This window comes from Balaenoptera acutorostrata, chromosome 1, assembly GCF_949987535.1.
Source record: "Balaenoptera acutorostrata chromosome 1, mBalAcu1.1, whole genome shotgun sequence".
Taxonomy (NCBI): domain Eukaryota; kingdom Metazoa; phylum Chordata; class Mammalia; order Artiodactyla; family Balaenopteridae; genus Balaenoptera; species Balaenoptera acutorostrata.
In genome coordinates, this window is record NC_080064.1 from 119660734 (window position 1) to 119680242 (window position 19509).

At 41.2% G+C, this 19509-nt stretch overlaps 1 non-coding gene across 1 annotated transcript; it reads right to left on the minus strand.

Moving 5' to 3' along the window:
* Positions 1–15617: 15617 nt before the first annotated feature.
* Positions 15618–15752, minus strand: LOC114236438 (small nucleolar RNA SNORA70). The gene has a single exon (XR_003622398.2). It is a non-coding gene; the product is annotated as a small nucleolar RNA SNORA70 (small nucleolar RNA).
* Positions 15753–19509: the final 3757 nt, after the last annotated feature.

Here is a 19509-nt window from a genome sequence, read left to right on the forward strand (position 1 = left end):
TTTTAAAACAGGTATTATAAATATGTTCAAGATGTAATGGAAAAAAATATATAGATTGTACCATACAACAAACAAATATATAAAGCAAGCCTTAAAAAAGATTTACTCTAAAATATGAATATGAGAAGTGAAAGATATGAAAAAAGAATCAAATGGACTCTCTGAAGCTGAAAAATACAATATCTAAAGTGAAAAATTCACTGGATGAACTTAACAGCATATTAGAAACTATAGAAAAAAAGATTAGTAAACTTGAGGACAGCAGTAGAAGCTATCTGATTTGAACCTCAGAGGGGGGAAAAGCTGGAAACAAAACCCCACAACAAGCAGCCACAGTGACCTGTGGGACAATATCAAGTGGCATAATAAATGTGTAATTGGAGTCATAGGGTGGGGAAGAAAAATATTTCAAAATGCAATAACTGAAAAATTTCCATTTTGATGAAAACTAGAAACCTAATTATCTAAGGAGCTAAATGAAACTCAAGCAGAATAAACACACACACCCACAAACAAAAACCGCAAAAGAACATAATAGAAAAATTGTTGGAAACCAGTAGTAAAGAGAAAAATTCTAGAAGCAACCAGGAAAAAAAGACACTATATGCAGGAATACAAAAATAAGAATTTAATGACTTCTTACCATAAATAATGCAAGCCAGGAGACAAGGGAATGACCTATTTTAAGTGTTGAAATTTTTAACAATAGCCCATCAACCTAGAATTTTATATCTAGCAAAAATATCCTTCAAAGATGAAGGCAAAATCAAGACATCTTTAGAGAAGCAGAAGCTGAGAAAAATCTGTCACCAGCAGACCTGTGTTAAAATAAATGCTAAAGAAATCTCTTCAGAGTGAAGAAAAACAACACCAGATGGAAAGCCAGATATACAAAAAGGAATTAAGAGATATTGTATATATAGAAGGGACTTTTCCTAATTTAAAATATCTTTAAATGTAATTGTTTAAAGCAAATCTTTAAAAAACACAATGTATTCTGAAGTTTATAACATAAATAGAAATGAAATACAAGAATGGCACAAAGGATGGGAAGGGGAAATTTTAAGTATACTGTTGTTCTTAAATTATAGCTGAGATTGTGTAATATTTTGAAAGTAGACTATGATGAATTAAAAATATTGGAAACTCTAAAGCAACGCCTAAAAAATAAGATTAAGAGGTGTATAGCTAACGTATTAGTTTTCTAGGGCTGCCACAGCAAAGTATTACAAGCTGAGTGGCTTAAAATAGCCAAAATTTATTTTCTCATAGTTCTAAAGGCTAGAAGTCTGAAATCAAGGTATCAGCAGGGTCAAGGTGACTGAAGGCAGTGGGGAAGAATCCTTTTTTGCCTCTTTCTAGCTTCTGGTCATTTCTGGTAATCTTTGGCATTCCTTGGTTTGTAGATGCATCATTCCAATCTCTGTCTCCATCAGTGGGCATTCTCCTGTGTGTCTGTGTGTCTCTGTTTTCTTTTCTTATAAGGACACCAGTCATGGGGTGAAGGTCCATCCTAATCTAGTATGACCTAATCATAACTATAATTATATTTGCAAATACTATTTCCAAATAGGGTTTCATTCTGATGTTCCAGTGGACATGAATTCTGGGGGACACTATTCAACCCAGTACAGCTAAAAAACCAAAAGTGGAGATTGAACAGAAAGTAGACCACCTCCCCAGGTGTGAAAAACAATATAGTTAAATCTCTATACAGATAAACTGGCCAACTACTCTTTTCACGTCCAGTTCAGGCACTTTGGTGAATGGAAGACATGGTCTGTTTGTTGATATATTTGTGCCCCTTTAGTACCAGTTTCCTTCCTTTTTCTTGCTCACAGTGATCTATCTTTTACCCAAGTGACTCATCAGAAGGTAACCCCATCCCCTGCTCAGGGTTAAGTCCTGATTAGTTTAAGTCACTCATGTTAGTCCCATTTCCCTTGCAAATCTCTTATTTAAGGGTGACCATGTGACACATTTCTGCCATTGAAATGTGGTGGGTGCTACTAAGACTTTTCTGGGAAAAGTTATTCTCACTCCTAAGGAGGACACACTAGGAGAGACAATTCCTTTTCTATCTCTGAATGTTGTGTTTAACTACCATGTTTAGAACTGTTGCAGCCATCTTGCTACCAGGAGAACCACAAAGAAAAAGAGTTGGAGCCTGGTGAATCGTACACAGAATTTCCCAACCACTGAACAGCTTATTATAGGGAAAAGTACAAGTCCTCTTTGTCAAAGTCAAAATGAATGAGGATTTTCTATTCCTGCCGCTATAAGCATTCTAACTAATAGAATGGGTCTGCACAAGGCTTAGGTGAATAAGCCCAGATTTTCACTCATCACATCTGTAGGAATGGGACATACTGCCCTTTCTTGGGCTATAGTCATGTATCTTTTGAGGGTCAAGAATGAATCAGCAAACTCCTACCAAAATAAAGATGAAGATTGCCTATTTTAACTGATACTATCTTAAAGATATGATACCTCATTGCAATTTTCTATATTAATTTATTTTCTTGGTCACATAATTAGCCTGGTGATTGTATCAATCCATATGATCATATATAAATGTTTTATCAAAACACCCTGCGCATAGATGCTTGTATAAATGTAAGAGTAAGACAAGAGTGAAGCTGACATGATGATGGTCTGATGTCATGATAAGGGAAAACCTGGTGGTATTTAAATCTTCCCATCACAATTTTTTTTTTTTTTTTTCGCATGGCTTGTGGGATCTTAATTCCCTGACCAGGGATTGAACCCGTGCCCTCGGCAGTGAGAGCACGGAGTCCTAACCAGTGGACTGCCAGGGAATTCCCTCCCCATCACAATTTTTAATCTTATATTTTCATTTTGAAAATATTTTAAAAGTCAGATATAAGGATATTCTAGAACAGGGCTAACATTTACATTGGTGTTTATGATCGTGTTGTCAACTGGTGATCCCCTAAGTGACAGTGCTTGATTTTTAATGTGTTGTAATAAAGTCTGATATGTTCTGATGTCAAAATGATCATTGACCCATTATTATTACCATGTTGAATTCTTTTAACAATTTAAGGACAAAATTTTTCTTCTGCAATGGTAATTCATGCTACAACATCAACTAGCCTACCCTTGCCACGAATGCATTTCATATTTCTAAAGAAGTAAATCACTTGAGTATAGTGTTGATGCCTAAAGTGCAGATTAGTTTGAGTTCAGCATGCCTGTGCTCTGTGACTCAGTCCTCCCCCCATTTTTCTCTGTTTGAACTACTAGCAAGGTTTTATTCACTGTGACTGCATTGCAGTCCACTTTGTGCAAACGCAAATGCAAACACAGGCCTGGAAATATGTGGTAGTATTTGGTTATACGATCACATTCCAGATGATCCCCCAGTATACTTTTTATTGCATTTCTTCCTTTTAAAATGGCTGAAGCTCAGAAATGTTAAGTGACTCTTAAGTGTTGCAGAACTACTAAGCAAAGGAACCATAATTTGAATGTAAGTATTTTGCCTCTAATTATAGTGCTTTTCCCACTATACCAGTGTTTCCCAAGTTGGTATGCAAACCACTGGTGATATGTCTGGTTATCTTAGGTGATAAATGAGAAAACATTTTTAACAGTTGTATTAGTTAAATGTGTACTTAAAGATATAATTAATTATACATCAAGACTTTGATTTCTCAGGCTTTTGCATAGGACAGGGTTAAGGTAGTTAGAACCATAAAATTCTATTTTAGTCAGAACACATAAAACATAGGACATGCTCAAGCAAGTATATGGATGTTTCCAAATTCCAGTAACCAAATCTTCTGTTATGTAAAATTATTGATGTTAGCAATGATATAGATTACTTACATGACTTCTCATATATTGAGTTCTTGCATGCTTTTCAGGAAAATAGTGAAGTCTTTCTTCCATAAACTCGCAGTTATTTGCAAAATCAGTAAGAAGACTTGTTTCTCATATATAATCTGTTGCAGCAATAGGAAAATTTTCTTACTGATGTAAACACAGGGGAGTCTTTCCCACCAGAGAACTGCATGAAGATTTAACAAATCTGTTTAAATTGTCAGTCACGTTAAGAGCAAGGCAATACATTCTTGACTTTTTTTGTCAGATAGGTGGTGTCCATAAGCAACATTTGTTTCATACTGAAGTTCAGTGGCTTTCATGAGAAAAAAGCCCTCTCTTGTCTATTCAAGTTGCAAGAAGAACTTCAGGACTTCCAGAAGGAACCCATCACTGTAAAATTGTGGACATTATTGAGACTGACTTTGCAAACTAGCTTATCTCACAGATACGTTTGCTCATTCAAAAAGCTTAAATTTTTCCTTTCAAGGCAAGCTTATGAAAATATACCAAGTGTACACAATTCTCGTGAAACTGGGGTGTGGGATACATGCCATGACTGGGTGGGCCTAGCTTCTTTTTATTGTCTAAACTACCCACTTATTGTTTAGATTTCTGAGTTTCCCAATAACACCCTCTCCTCCTGCATGTTCTCTATATGACTTGCTATACCCACTTATTATTTCCAGTTCATTTTTTTTAACATCTTTATAGGAGTATAATTGCTTTACCATGTTGTGTTAGTTTCTGCTGTATAACAAAGTGAATCAGCTATATGTATACATATACCCCATATCCCCTCCGGCTTGCACTTCCCTCCCACCCTCCTTATCCCACCCCTCTAGGTGGTCACAAAGTACTGAGCTAATCTCCCTGTGCTATGCGGCTGCTTCCCACTAGCTATCTATTTTACATTTGGTAGTATATATATGTCCATGCCACTCTCTCACTTTGTCCCAGCTTACCCTTCCCCCTCCCCATGTCCTCAAGTCCATTCTCTACGTCTGCGTCTTTATACCTGTCCTGCCCCTAGTTTCCTCAGAACCATTGTTTTTTTTTAGATTCCATATATATGTGTTAGCATACAGTATTTGTTTTTCTCTTTCTGACTTACTTCACTCTGTATGACAGACTCTAGGTCCATCCACCTCACTACAAATAACTCAATTTCATTTCTTTTTATGGCTGAGTAATATTCCATTGTATATATGTGCCACATCTTCTTTAATCATTCATCTGTCGATGGACACTTAGGTTGCTTCCATGTCCTGGCTATTGTAAATAGAGCTGCAATGAACACTGTGGTACATGACTCTTTTTGAATTATGGTTTTCTCAGGGTATATGCCCAGTAGTGGGATTGCTGGGTCATATGGTAGTTCTATTTGTAGTTTTTTAAGGAACCTCCATACTGTTCTCCATAGTGGCTGTATCAATTTACATTCCCACCAACAGTGCAAGAGGGTTCCCTTTTCTCCACACCCTCTACAGCATTTATTGTTTGTAGAATTTTTGATGATGGCCATTCTGACTGGTGTGAGGTGATACCTCATTGTAGTTTTGATTTGCATTTCTCTAAAGATTAGTGATGTTGAGCATCCTTTCATGTGTTTGTTGGCAATCTGTATATCTTCTTTGGAGAAATGTCTATTTAGGTCTTCTGCCCATTTTTGGATTGGGTTGTTTGTTTTTTTGATATTGAGCTGCATGAGCTACTTGTAAATTTTGGGAATTAATCCTTTGTCAGTTGCTTCATTTGCAAATATTTTCTCCTATTCTGAGGGTTGTCTTTTCGTCTTGTTTATGGTTTCCTTTGCTGTGCAAAAGCTTTTAAGTTTCATTAGGTCCCATTTGTTTATTTGTGTTTTTATTTCCCTTTCTCTAGGAGGTGGATCAAAAAAGATCTTGCTGTGATTTATGTCAAAGAGTGTTCTTCCTATGTTTTCCTCTATGAGCTTTATAGTGTCCAGTCTTACATTTAGGTCTCTAATCCATTTTGAGTTTATTTTTGTGTATGGTGTTAGGGACTGTTCTAATTTCATTCTTTTACATGTAGCTGTCCAGTTTTCCCAGCACCACTTATTGAGGAGGCTGTCTTTTCTCCATTGTATATTCTTGCCTCCTTTATCAAAAATAAGGTGACCATATGTGCGTGGGTTTATCTCTGAGCTTTCTATCCTGTTCCATTGATATATATTTCTGTTTTTGTGCCAGTCTTGATTACTGTCAATACTGTCTTGATTAGTGTAGCTTTGTAGTATAGTCTGAAGTCCGGGAGCCTGATTCCTCCAGCTCCATTTTTCTTTCTCAAGATTGCTTTGGCTATTCGGGGTCTTTTGTGTTTCCATACAAATTGTAGTTCATTTTTAAAAATAGATTCTTCAGGACTTTCTATGTAGATGAGCGTATGTCTGAGAATTAAGTCAGTATCTCTTCCTTTCCAATCTGTATGCCTTTTATTTCTTTCTCTTGCCTTATTTCTAGGACTTCCAGTATGGTGTTGAATAGACGTGAGAGCAGACTTGTTCCCAGTCTTAGGAGGTGTGATAATGTGGTTTATCATAAGAAATATATATTTGGTCTTCATCTCCATTTCTGACACAAAACTCCTAAAACCCTTGGAATTTCCTAAGTGATGAACGCATTAAAGGGGTCTTTTGTTATATTAATGCGGTGACTTTTGGACTCCACCTAAGGATGGGGCTGGTTGTCAGTGGAGCCAACGGTGAGATTAGAGACTTTGAACTTTTACTCCTACTCTCCTGACGTCTGGGGATGGGGATGGGGGGGATTGGAGGTTGAATCAATCACCAATGGCCAATTATTTAATTAGTCATGCTTATGTAATGAAGCCTCCATTAAAACCCAAAAAGACAGGGTTTGTAGAGCCTCTGGGTTGGTGAATATGTGGAGATTTGAGAGGAGTGGTCCTCTCAGAGAGAGCTTGGAAGCTCTATGTTCCGTTCCCATACCTTGTCCTATGCATCTTTTCCAATTAGCTGTTCCTGAGTGATGTCCTTCTATAATAAACTGGTAATCTAGTAAGTAAAGTGTTTCTCTGAGTTCTGTGAGCTGCTCTAGCAAATTAATCAAACCCAAGGAGGGGGTGTGGTAACCTCTGATTTACAGCCAACTGGTCAGAAGCACAAGTGATAACCTGGACTTGTGATTGGTGTCTGAAGTGGGGTAGGGGTTGGGGAGCAGTCCTGTGGGACTTAACCCTTAACCTGTGGAATCTACTGTTATCTCCAGGCAGATAGTGTCAGAATTGAGCTGACTTTTGGACACTCTGCTAGTGGCCAAGAATTGCTTGGTGTGAGGGGAGAAAATCCCACCCATTAGAATTGATGATTAGAAAGCTTTAGGAGAAAACAACATCAGACATTCACCATAAGAATAATGTGAGCTGAAGTTTGTCATAGATTCCCTTTCTTGGTATTATCTATTTTAATTCTCCCATTAAGCTTAGTGTTTGGGAAGAGAATTCTCATCTCATTTACGGATGAGACTACTGAGGCTCAATGAAGTTGTGTAAATTGCCTACAATTATGCAGCTAGCAAGAGGTAGTCAAGACCCCAATGCCAGTGCTATTTCAACTGTACCAATGACGCAGTTTGTGAAGTGCCTAGTGCTTTATTCAATTTAAATTATTCATGTAGTGAACAATTATTGAGCTCATACTGTGTGCTGTGCTTTGAAAGTGCAAAGCACTGAACTAAAATCATTTATTTGTATTAATAATAGCTTTAAAATTAAGATGATACCCATGTTGTCTTTTAAGAAAGGTTTGCAAAAGGATCTTGTGCGGCTCACTTAGAAAGATAAGAGGAAGTCCCTTTACTGATGGGAAATGATGTTCAATCAGGATGGCACATCCCCTTACGCATCAAAAAGATGCTGAGTTTTGGTTCTTAATGCATGGGTTTGGGTCTCCAGAGATAATTTGCGATAACAACTATGCCACTTGATGGCTCTATTTATCTGTGTTGGAGAATTCCACTTCAAATATAGGCTGTCCCTATGGAGTAGCATCACTGGTTTGGTAATTGCCGCCGTCTACTTTAAGCATCGTATTGGCGAATGCTCCTTCTGATTTTACTGGCGGTTAATTTATTCATATTTTAAGCATTTTAATTGAGGACATTTTCATTTTAGGTCTAATTTTTTAAAACAATCTTTGTACATATGTATGTTCTAATTCATTCCTTCTAAATTGAAGGATAATTTGCAAAGTGAAAATCAGCTCATATTCCTTCTTCAGATTATGAATAAACATGAAGAGGAAGGTGAAATTGTAGAAGAGAATCACAGAATGTTAGGAATGAAAGAGATCGTGGTGGTCAACATGCCATTTTACAGATGGGGAAATTGAGGCCTAGAAAACTTAAGTTACATGTTTAAGATTATACAGCTACTGTCCAAGTGGCAAAGATGATTTGGAACTCAGGTCTCATGTTTCCAAGGCCTGTATTATTTCCATTTCCACAGGCTGATAAGCGTCAGATGAGTGGCTGGAACAGTTTACTTTCAAGGTCTTTTTCAACTCAGAGAGTCTTTTGCTACTTTATTCTATTATATGTAGAACTTTATTATTCCTACAAAAACTAACATTTGAAGTATTTCATGCTATTCTCCCTGCATAAAGAAACATTTCAAATTAAAAACAAGAGATTTAAAACAGTTGATTGTAGGCCAGTTTAATTAGAATCACTACCACCTTTGAATTCATATACGTTCTAGTTAAACAGAACAATTTTGTATAACTGCGTTTTATAGGATCAGTGGTTGACCTTCTACCACCTGTTTCAAAAAAGGCTCACGATTCCCCTGCCATGTTGGAAACATTCACCTGCATTGACTCCTGCACCTAAATGAACAACTTGATATTCAGCTTTCTCAAGATACAAAATCAGCCTGAAAAAGTAAAAAAAATAGATCACTGCTTTAAAATGTAAAGTGTTCACTGCCAATAAATGAAATATGCATATTCGATTTTTGAAAGCTCTATGATAAGATTATATCAAGTAACAAGAATGTTTTTCTTTTAGAAAAAACAATATTTTAATTTTTCTTGGATGGTGATAGAAATCTTTTATTTCTGTCAAATCCACTGTAGCCTCTTAGCCAACAGCTGTTTTCAGCTATGTCTCAGCACCTATTTGAGAATTACCTGGTCGTGCTGATTTAAAAATGTAGACTTCTGGTCCCCTCCCAAACCTCTTTTCTAGTTTGCTCCCTGGGACTTTGCATTTTAATACACTCTCCTTCCTACTCCCAGGATGATTTTTTTTTTAATAAATATGGTTTTATAAGACCACTTTTTTAAAAAATTAATTAATTATTTTTTTTAGTTTTGGCTGTGTTGGGTCTTCGTTTCTGTGCGAGGGCTTTCTCTAGTTGCAGCAAGCGGGGGCCACTCTTCATCGTGGTGCGCGGGCCTCTCACTATCGTGGCCTCTCTTGTTGCGGAGCACAGGCTCCAGACGCGCAGGCTCAGTAGTTGTGGCTCACGGGCCTAGTTGCTCCGCGGCATGTGGGATCTTCCCAGACCAGAGCTCGAACCCATGTCCGCTGCATTGGCAGGCAGATTCTCAACCACTGCACCACCAGGGAAGCCCCCAGGATGATTCTTATGTGCGCTAAGCTTGCATCACTGGCCTAGAAGACAGTTTAGTAACCTTAGTTTAAACATCACTAACTACACAGGGTTCTTGACACTGCATTCTCTGATGATGATAATGTAATGCCTACTAAGTTCCTGCTCTATACCCTTTGTAGCTACAGATTCCCAACTCCTACTTACAGGTCAATCCCCACCTAGGTTCTCGGATCAGTCTTGTACTTGCTCAGGGAGAATTTCAGGACCTACAGGTCAGTGGTCCAGGGTTCAGCACTGAAGGTGATGATGCTGTGATGTCAATATCTATTTTGGCCCCTCCCTCTTTTTCTCTGTCTTTGGTAGCTCCAGGGAAGGTAGAGGGTGCATATTGTAGGATCCCCCTCACCTCTAGGGGACTCACTTCTCACTAGTTAGTTGGTTCATCCCACAAAACTTATCATACAGTCTTCAAACTGACCCTTCCCCTGTCCCCTCTCCCCTAGGTCCACACAAAGGGGCTGGTTGGGCAGGATTTGAGACTTGGGGAATATTTATATCTATGTTTTGAGGGGAGAGTGAAATAATATTCATTTTTATCCAAAACAGATTGTTTCAGGTCTTCACACAGGTCTTAGGACTATCTCTAAGTTTTAATTACACTCTTCCCTATAGCCTAATTGCCACTTAATTTAACATGTATCATTGACAAGTCATCACCTCTAGGTTATGCCAAACCTACATCTCAGACCAGAAACCCTTTGATGTTTAGGTCTCATGTTTTAAAGAAAGAGATGTAGACACCAGAGGCCTCAAATCCAGTTCTTCCTGGGCTAGTGAAAGAACCCAGAGGAGGCCAGGCCTTCCTTTTCATCTCTAGCTGATTCTTCAAACTGCTTCTTCCTTTAGTGCCAAAGATTTCATACAGTCATCTGTCTTTCTCGGCTCAGAATTTCTGGTACAGGGAGCACACTTTTATCTGTGACCTGTCTTTATGCCCTGTTATGCCTAGAAGTGGATAAAGAAACAGAACCATTACCAGAAAGAAGATAATCTTCTTCCCAGAGGATAACACAAAAAGTTTCTTTGTCTTTCCATCAAGCTCTCTTTCAGCCTTGAAAGGCACCTGGGTCTTTCCCCCTCTTCTCTATTTGTACCCTCTGGTTCCAGCTCCAATGGTGGTGATCCAGATGAGCAACTGTGGAGATCTTGGGAGGGCTACAGAGGATCCTGGGGTTTAAAATTGCTTTTTCTTTTTTTACAAATCTTCCCAGGAACAGGTTGTCTTCTAGAGTTTTCAGAATAAAGTACTTATAAGTCAAACAATCCTTCTTTTTATTTCTCTGTCTCTCAGAGGATAACTTTAATGCCTAATTATCCTAAAGTGCTGTTTTGGCAGGGATGACTAGCCCAAAAATTCATGCTCACTTCCAAGATGAAGAGTAACTGTTGGCAAGAAGCTGTCCAGCAGAGCCCCCAGGTCTCTGCTTCTAGTGTATGTGGCAGGAACCACGTGACTATTCTTCACCAAAAGATCTTGAGCAGAAGTGATGTGTGTCATCTCTGGCAGAGCTGGTTAAGTTCCAGGTACATGGCCTTTCATCTCTCTCTTTTTTTTTTTTTTTAAATATTTATTTATTTATTTATTTATGGCTGTGTTGGGTCTTCGTTTCTGTGCGAGGGCTTTCTCTAGTTGTGGCAAGCGGGGGCCACTCTTCATCGCGGTGCGCAGGCCTCTCACCATCGTGGCCTCTCTTGTTGCGGAGCACAGGCTCCAGATGCGCAGGCTCAGTAATTGTGGCTCACGGGCCTATTTGCTCCGTGGCATGTGGGATCCTCCCAGACCAGGGCTCGAACCCGTGTCCCCTGCATTGGCAGGCGGATTCTCAACCACTGCGCCACCAGGGAAGCCCTCATCTCTCTCTTCATCATCTGGCTGCATGTAGAGAATCCGATGGAGATGACAAGGTGGACCCAAGACAGAAGGAGCCTGGATCTCAAGTCACCACCTTAGACGACAGCTGCCCAGAAGAGCTGCTTGACTAGCAACAACATCCACTTGACATTAGTGTGAGTGAGGAATAAACTTTTATTGTGTGCTACATTACTGAGATTTGGGATGATTTGTTATAGCAGCTAGAGTCAATTACCCTGACTCATACAACTATCAACCACAAAAGGGGGTGAAGAAGGGGACAAGCCCCCACTGGTCACATTTGTAAGAACAACACACATAACTAGAAAGCCAGGTACCAAGAATTCCATACTTGATATGGGGAATCCGTATCTCTAATCATCCTGCCTAAAAAACAGTACTCAAATCTAATACTTACCAAGCTGCATTGTGCTGGCCATGTACGAGGTTCAGAGACAAATCAGAGTTCCTTAAGCCTCTTGTGGCAGCACAGTGCCTGCCAAATAGAAGCACTTGATTAATGTTTGTTGAATTGGATAGTTTGAGAGTCAGAGATGAAACAAGATACAACACAAGATAACGTGCCCAAACAGGGCTATGGGAACAGATGATAGAACAACTAATTTTGCTTACATATAGTCTATGTCAGTGGTTAGTAGAGAAAAGGCCACAGTTTCTGGATGTCCGTCTCTCACAGAACAAGCACACACAGAGACAGCACTGGGTTCCTTACAGCTCTTAGAAATGAAGCCCACAGCTTGGGTCTTACCTCCCATCATTGCTGCTCTGGGAACTCCCAGGACTCCCGACTCTTCCTTTAGTGGTCCTTCCCATCCAGGTCACCGCTTTGCTGGTCCCCTTTCCTCCTTCCTCCTCTCCGCCCACATCCCTGCAGTATCCTCACACTTGCCCTCCCAGCATCTCTGCTCAAGGAGGTCAGGGTTTCTGGCCTCCACCGGGGAGATGTTGCTGCCTATTTCCCTGCTCGATGATCAGCTCCCACTGCTCACCAAGTGCTCTGTGCCCTGAGCATTCATCTCCTCCCGTCCTTAATGGGAGGGCAGCACTGTGGCTCGGAGGACCAGGAGGGAGGAAATGAGCACCTCTTTCTCCAACTGAGAGTCATCTCATCACTTTTCCCTTATGCTCACACATTTCAAGTTCAGATTCTTTGGGGAGCAGGCATTTGGCATGGCCCTTGGGCTCCCCAGTTCTCACATGGGGTCCGGGCTGGGTCTAGTCTATGCTTTTGAGAGTATTAGGGGCAGTGTGTGTTTCAAACATATTTTGATATTCTTAAAAGTGTTTCATGATCTTTAAAATAAAAAGGTGAATCCAAAGTATTCTGTAAAATTGGGGTGGAGGTGAATCAGAGGGTTCATTTGTCAGGCTGCTTCCTGGCTTTGTCTGTCAGTGGAGTTGTTCGCCACTGCTCGGTTCTGCCCCTTGAGGGCACCAGAGACCGCTTTGCTGTAGAGAATGGGGCCTAGATGGAAACCAGACAGGTTCTTCCAGCTTATTAAAATCGCTCTAAATAATAAGGAAAATAGGAAATGATAGAACAGCCTAGATTCTTATTTCCTGGAACCTTTAAAAGTGTCCCTGGGTTTCCTTGGTGGCGCAGTGGTTGAGAATCTGCCTGCCAATACAGGGGACACGGGTTCGAGCCCTGGTCTGGGAAGATCCCACATGCCGCGGAGCAACTAGGCCCGTGAGCCACAACTACTGAGCCTGCGCATCTGGAGCCTGTGCTCCGCAACAAGAGAGGCCGCGACAGTGAGAGGCCCGCGCACCGCGATGAAGAGTGGCCCCCACTCGCCGCAACTAGAGAAAGCCCTCGCACAGAAACGAAGACCCAACACAGCCAAATAAATAAATAAATAAAATAAATTTATTAAAAAAAAAAAAAAAGTGTCCCTGTCCTGGGCATAGACCTTAGCATGACCAGGAGCAAGTATGGCAAGACGGCTGGGATGGGGGTGATATCAGGGCTCTGAATGACCACAGAGGAGAATGAAGCTCAGGAGATAAATTGGAGGTGGAAGTCTCACAAGGTCTCCTTAATCCATGATCCTAGACGACACTAGGAGCAGGATCTGGAGAAAGATTGGATAACCTTTTTTTGTAACCATCCCAAGCAGTCTAGCTGTGTGTGAAATAACAACTATGAAGCACAGGATAACCCAGACCTACTCAGGAATGTTGAGTATCACTCACGAGCCCCGTTGAAACATGGGCGGTCGTCTCAATAGTATTCTCAGGCACAGATGAGCTTTCCCTGACAATTCATTTCCACACCCAAGCTGTGCGTGATATTTTGGTTCACAAAAAGTCATTGGGGTAGGGAGATGAGATGTGTGCATGTAGTGTCGTTCCTGAAGAAATGAATGAACGAGTCAATGACTGAAAGAGAGTGAGCACCGAGGGGAAGAGTCTTGGCTGTGAGGATAGTGAAGGCAATTCTGATTCAGGCACAATTGTTCAGAGTGTTAGTCTCTGGCTCCCGAGCAGACAGAGCGTGGTGGCCGGTCAATGGGGTCTAGTCCATTGTCCCAATGGTGCTTGTGTGTAGGTTAAACGCAGAGACCAGGGTGTCACAAAGGACTGTAAAGAGACTGTGTGGTGGATGGAGAAAAGTGGTCTCCTATGTTGTAAACGCCAGAGGTAGAGGTCGAGGCAGCCTGAGATGTTCTGAACGCTGGGAAAACAACACCATCACTCTGTTGGGGGCAGTATCAGACATTTCACTTCTCATCTTGCAAGGATGTCACATGGGACTGGGTCAGTAAAGCAAGATAGAAGTGTGGGGAAGGAGATTGCGATTGCTTCGAGAGGGGCATTAGGGCAGGGGGATCCCTGGAAACCTTTCAGGGAGGGCATTGCCCTCCCAGTTTACAGAGTTCCTCACTCCCCCTGAGGGACCATCATGAAGGCAAAGAACCAAGTCTTCGGTCTTGGCTTTGCAGGAGTGCCTCTTTCCAGAAGCCCCCTCCCATCAAAGGAGCCACAGGCGGATAGGTTTAGAGTGGAGTGGGGTATGGGAGTCAAGGACTAAAGAGAAGGAATGCACAGAAGGTGTGGAGTAGGAGTGGAGGGCTTGCCTTCTAGACCTGGCTTCTGCCTACCTGCTGTTGGCAAAACCCCATAACTTACTCCCTGACTGATCCTTAGTTTTCTTATCTGCACAATGGGAACCATACTCACACTTCTCTCAGAAGGTTCTCATGAGGATTCGGTGAGAGAATAAAAACAAGAGGGCTTTGCAAGCTAGACAAACCCATGTAATACAGACACGCACAGGTTTGGACACAGGGTCTGGGAAGAGAAATCCTGGGGGCCAGACAATGCAACGTAGTCCCAAAACATGTCTCTAGGAGACTGGATGTGCATCTGATAATAATAACTAATATTGAGAGTTTACGATGTACCCAAAACTCTAAGTACTTTACATGCATGATCTCATTGTTTTTGTTTTTTTTTTATTGTGGCAAAATATACATAAAACTTACTATCTTAATCATGTTAAGTGTACAATTCAGTGGTATTAAGTACTTTCACAATGTTGTGTAACCATCACCATTACCCATCTCCAGAAATTTTTCATCATCCCAAACAAAAACTCTGTACCCAATAACTATAACTCCCCATTACCTCCCTCTTCCCAGGCTCTGGCAATCTCTATTCTACTTTCTGTCTCTATGAAATTGTCTATTCTAGGTATCTTATATAAGTGGCATTGTACAATATTTGTCCCTTTGTGACTGGCTTATTTCACTTAGCATAATTCTTTAAAGTTCACGCACATTGTAGTATGTGTCAGAATTTCATTCCTTTTTTTTTTTTTGACAGGAAAGTAGGATTTATTGGTGGGCGTGAGTAAGGAGGGGACAGTGCCAAGTCTCTCATGAGTGCAGGGCCCGCCACTGGTCCGGGGGCCGTGATTAGGGATGTATTTGACCCCATAGCCATCCAGGATGAGCCGCTTTTCTGCCATCATGTTTTCAAATTCGTCTGCATTAAACTTAGTAAATTCCCACTTCTTGGAGATGTGGATCTTCTGGTGGCTAGGGAACTTGAACTTGGCCCTACGTAGGGCCTCAATCACATGATCCTTGTTCTGCAGCTTGGTGCGGATGGACACTGTGACTTGGCCAGTGTGAACCCTGGCCACTGTGCCCTGGAGCTTTCCAAAGGCACTGCGCATACCTGTCTGGAGTCTAGACTGGGGACACCATGCCAGTCATGAATGTCCACTGGAAAGGGCTGTCTCCAAGGTCTGTTAGGGCAAGCCGTACAGGCAACAGGCCGCGTACACTACTGAGGAGGCTGCTATTTGCAGCCATTGCACACTGGGCCCCCAAGGGGAAAAAAGCAGAATTTCATTCTTTTTTTTTAATATTTAAAAAAATATTTATTTTTAATATTTATTTATTTTTTAAAATATTTATTTATTGATATTTATTTAATATTTATTTATTGATTGATTTAGCTTTTTAAAAATATTTATTAAAAAAAGTTTTTTTAAATATTTATTTATTGATTGATTTGTCTGCACTGGGTCTTAGTTGTGGCACGCAAGATCTTTTTTTAGTTGCGGCTCTTAGTTGCAGCATGCGGGATCTAGGGATTGAACCCGGGCCCCCTGCATTGGGAGCATGGAGTCTTAACCACTGGACAACCAGGGAAGTCCCTCATTCCTTTTCAAAGCCAAATGATATTCCATTGTGTGTATTATACATATTACATTTTGTTTATCCATTCATCTGTTGATGGACATCTGAGTTGTTTCCACCTTTGGGCTCTTGTGAGTAATACTGCTTAAAACTTTTTTAATGGGAAATTCCAAACATACACAAAAGCAGGCCAAAAGAATGTGATAAACCCCCATGTACAATAATTATCAACTCATAGCCAATCTTTTTTTTTTTTTAAGTTTTTAATTTTTTGGTCATGCCACAGGGCATGTGGGATCTTGGTTCCCCGACCAGGGATCAAACCCCGTGCCCCCTGCATTGGAAGCACAGAGTCTCAACCACTGGACAGCTAAGGAACTCCCTTCACAGGCATTCTTTTTATCTATATCCATACCTAATTCTCCATCCCGTATTATTTTGAAGAATATCTCAAATATCGTAAATGCCACTCTTGTTTCCATTTTACAGATGGAAAGGCACAGAGAGGTTATCTTACCAAGATTACAGAGCTCCTAAGTGATGGAGCCGGGATTTAAACTCAGGCAGCGTGATGGCTGAGCACATACTTGTGTCTTTGCTACACCTGTGTGTGTGTTTGCATATATACACACACACACACATCAAGTCAAATTTGGGCAAGTTGGAAAAGTGCATTTGGAAAAGTTTGCCTCTTCCTACATTTTTTCCCACTCTTGGATGCTGCCTGGAATTTGAAACAGATAGGCATGACTTTGAAGCCTTAGTTCTTAGTTGCAACTGGAGTCAGTGATCCCCAACCTCCAGAGTTGTTGTGAGGATTAAATGAGATAAATTCAGTGAAAGTGCCAGACACCTCCTAGCATGTGGCAAGAGAGCATTATGTGTGCTTTCCCCTCCCCTCCTTGGGGGACCAGGCCCACCTTCTCTCCACAGAAGCAAACGTCAAGAAAACATGCTCTATCAGAGTATGACTCTCAGAGGTCAATGTGTAATCCCTCTGGGGGATTTATGTTGTGAAATAAAGGATTTTATCCTTTGGCCTTGTGGTGTGGGCTGTGGGTGAGCGCAGAACAGAGGTGTTGCAATTCCTTCTTGCCCGTGAAATCATGTATGTGTGTGTATGCATGTGCATGTGCGTGCACAAGTGTGTAAGACCAGCCTGTAGAAAAGTTAAGGCTTCATTCTCTGCCCAGAGCATTACATTGCTTTCTTTTCTATAAAGAATTGTGTCCTGAAACAAGCAACTACTTGTTCTATCTCCTTTCCCTCTTCTTGGCTAAAACAGGAGGAAAAGCCCTTTGTTGGGACCCTTGTCATTCTCTGGTCCAAGGACACAAAGCCACAGGATGGAGATCTGAGCTCAGATAGGTCTTGGCCAGTCCTGTTCATCCCCTTTGGAATTTCTGTGGCCAGTCCCCTGGAGTTAATTTGGGAAGGGACTGCAGAACTCAGCGGACAACTGAGCAGGACTCGCTGGCTGACCACAGAGAAGTCTCAGGTAACCTCAAGATGCATCTGCCGGGGAGGCTTGGGAGGTGGGGCACTGCAGCCTCAGGTACCTTAAGCGATGGTTAGCAAGTCTGACTGGCTGTTTCCTGTGCCTGGAATGCCCTTTGCTGATCGTGCCCATGGAAGTAATATAAGCCTTCAATGCCAAGCTCACATCCTGCCACCTACACGAAGCTTTCCCTACGTTACACCCTACCACCCACTACCACCCATCCCTGGCTGCCATACAGAGTGATTTCTCGCACTCTGAACCCTTATGACATGACCTGTGTACCTACTTTTGCTGCTTTATGTCTGTACTATCTGAATACCAGTCTTAACTCTTTGATAGATCAGAGTGAGTTCCTCGAGAACAGGAATCTTTTCATCTATTCTTTTTACTGTTCAGAGCTCTTCACAGGGCACACAATTAGCAACCAATAAATATCTGTTGAATAAATGATGTATTTCATGACAATGGCATATAGTAGGCACTCGGCAAATGCATACTGAATGCAATAACATCCATCTCCCACGGCTGGGAAATGCAAGAGACTTTTTACCCTACCCTTGATGTTCAGGTGGAAACCAGTTACACACAACCCTTTGAGTTCTAAAATCTGTCAAAACTTCCACGGAAATAACCGTAAAGACTGCCTTGAGGTAGGGTATGAGATGGTCTCAAGGTGTTTCAAGTATTCTAATATTTCAAAATGTGTCATTTTCTTTGTCTGTTTAATATCCCAACTAGTCTCCAGAAGAACTTGAAGTGTCACAAAGTAGAGTGCATGCGTGACGATTTAAGATCATCTCAGTTAGAACATCTGGTTAATCAGAACTTCTCTGCTCATCAGCAGAATGGTCACTGATATTTGCAGCAGTGACCCTGTAGTCAAGAAACCCAAATACCTTGTTTAAAGATACAATATCTTCAGAGACATGCTTTTAAAAAACCACTTTGGGCTTCCCTGGTGGCGCAGTGGTTGAGAATCTGCCTGCCAATGCAGGGGATGCGGGTTCGAGCCCTGGTCTGGGAAGATCCCACATGCCGCAGAGCAACTGGGCCCGTGAGCCACAATTACTGAGCCTGAGCGTCTGGAGCCTGTGCTCCGCAACAAGAGAGGCCACGATAGTGAGAGGCCCGCGCGCCGCGATGAAGAGTGGCCCCCGCTTGCCACAACTAGAGAAAGCCCTCGCACAGAAACGAAGACGTAACACAGTCATAAATAAATAAATAAATAAAAGAATGTGAATTTCTTTAAAAAAAAACAAACAAACCACTTAAACCATTTAAAAATATACAATTCAGTGGCATTAAGCACATTTATATTGTTGTACAACCATCACCACTATCCATCTCCAGAACTTTTTCATCATTCCAAACAGAAACTCAATACCCACTAAACTATAACTCCCCATTCTCCCCTCCCCTCAGTCCCTGGTAATCTCTATTGTACTTTCTGTCTCCATGAATTTGCCTATTCTAGGCACCCCATATAATGGAATTACACACCAGTTGTCCTTTTGTGACTGGCTTACTTAGTGTGTTGTACTCAGGTTCACCCATGTTGTAGCATGCCTCAGAATCTCATTCTTTTGAAGGCTGAATAATATTCCATTGTATGTATACACCACATTTTGTGTATCCATTCATCTTTGATGGACATGTGAGTTGTTTTCACCGTTTGGCTATTGTGAATAACGCTGCTATGAACACAGGTGTACAAATACCTGTTCAGAAATATGTCGTTTTTTAAATCATAGACTTATTCTCACTGGTAAACCCTAGATCCATGGTAACTTCCCGCTAACCAGAAAATTTGAGTAATTAGAATACTCCATTCCACCATTAGGCTTGCTAAGGACCTTTCTTGGAATATGGGGTGGATGGACACGAGACAGTGATAGGGAATGATGCCTCTGTCTCAGGAATGGACGCGGGGCCACCAGGAGGCAGGTAACTGGGCCCCAGTACACATTAGTAATGTGCCC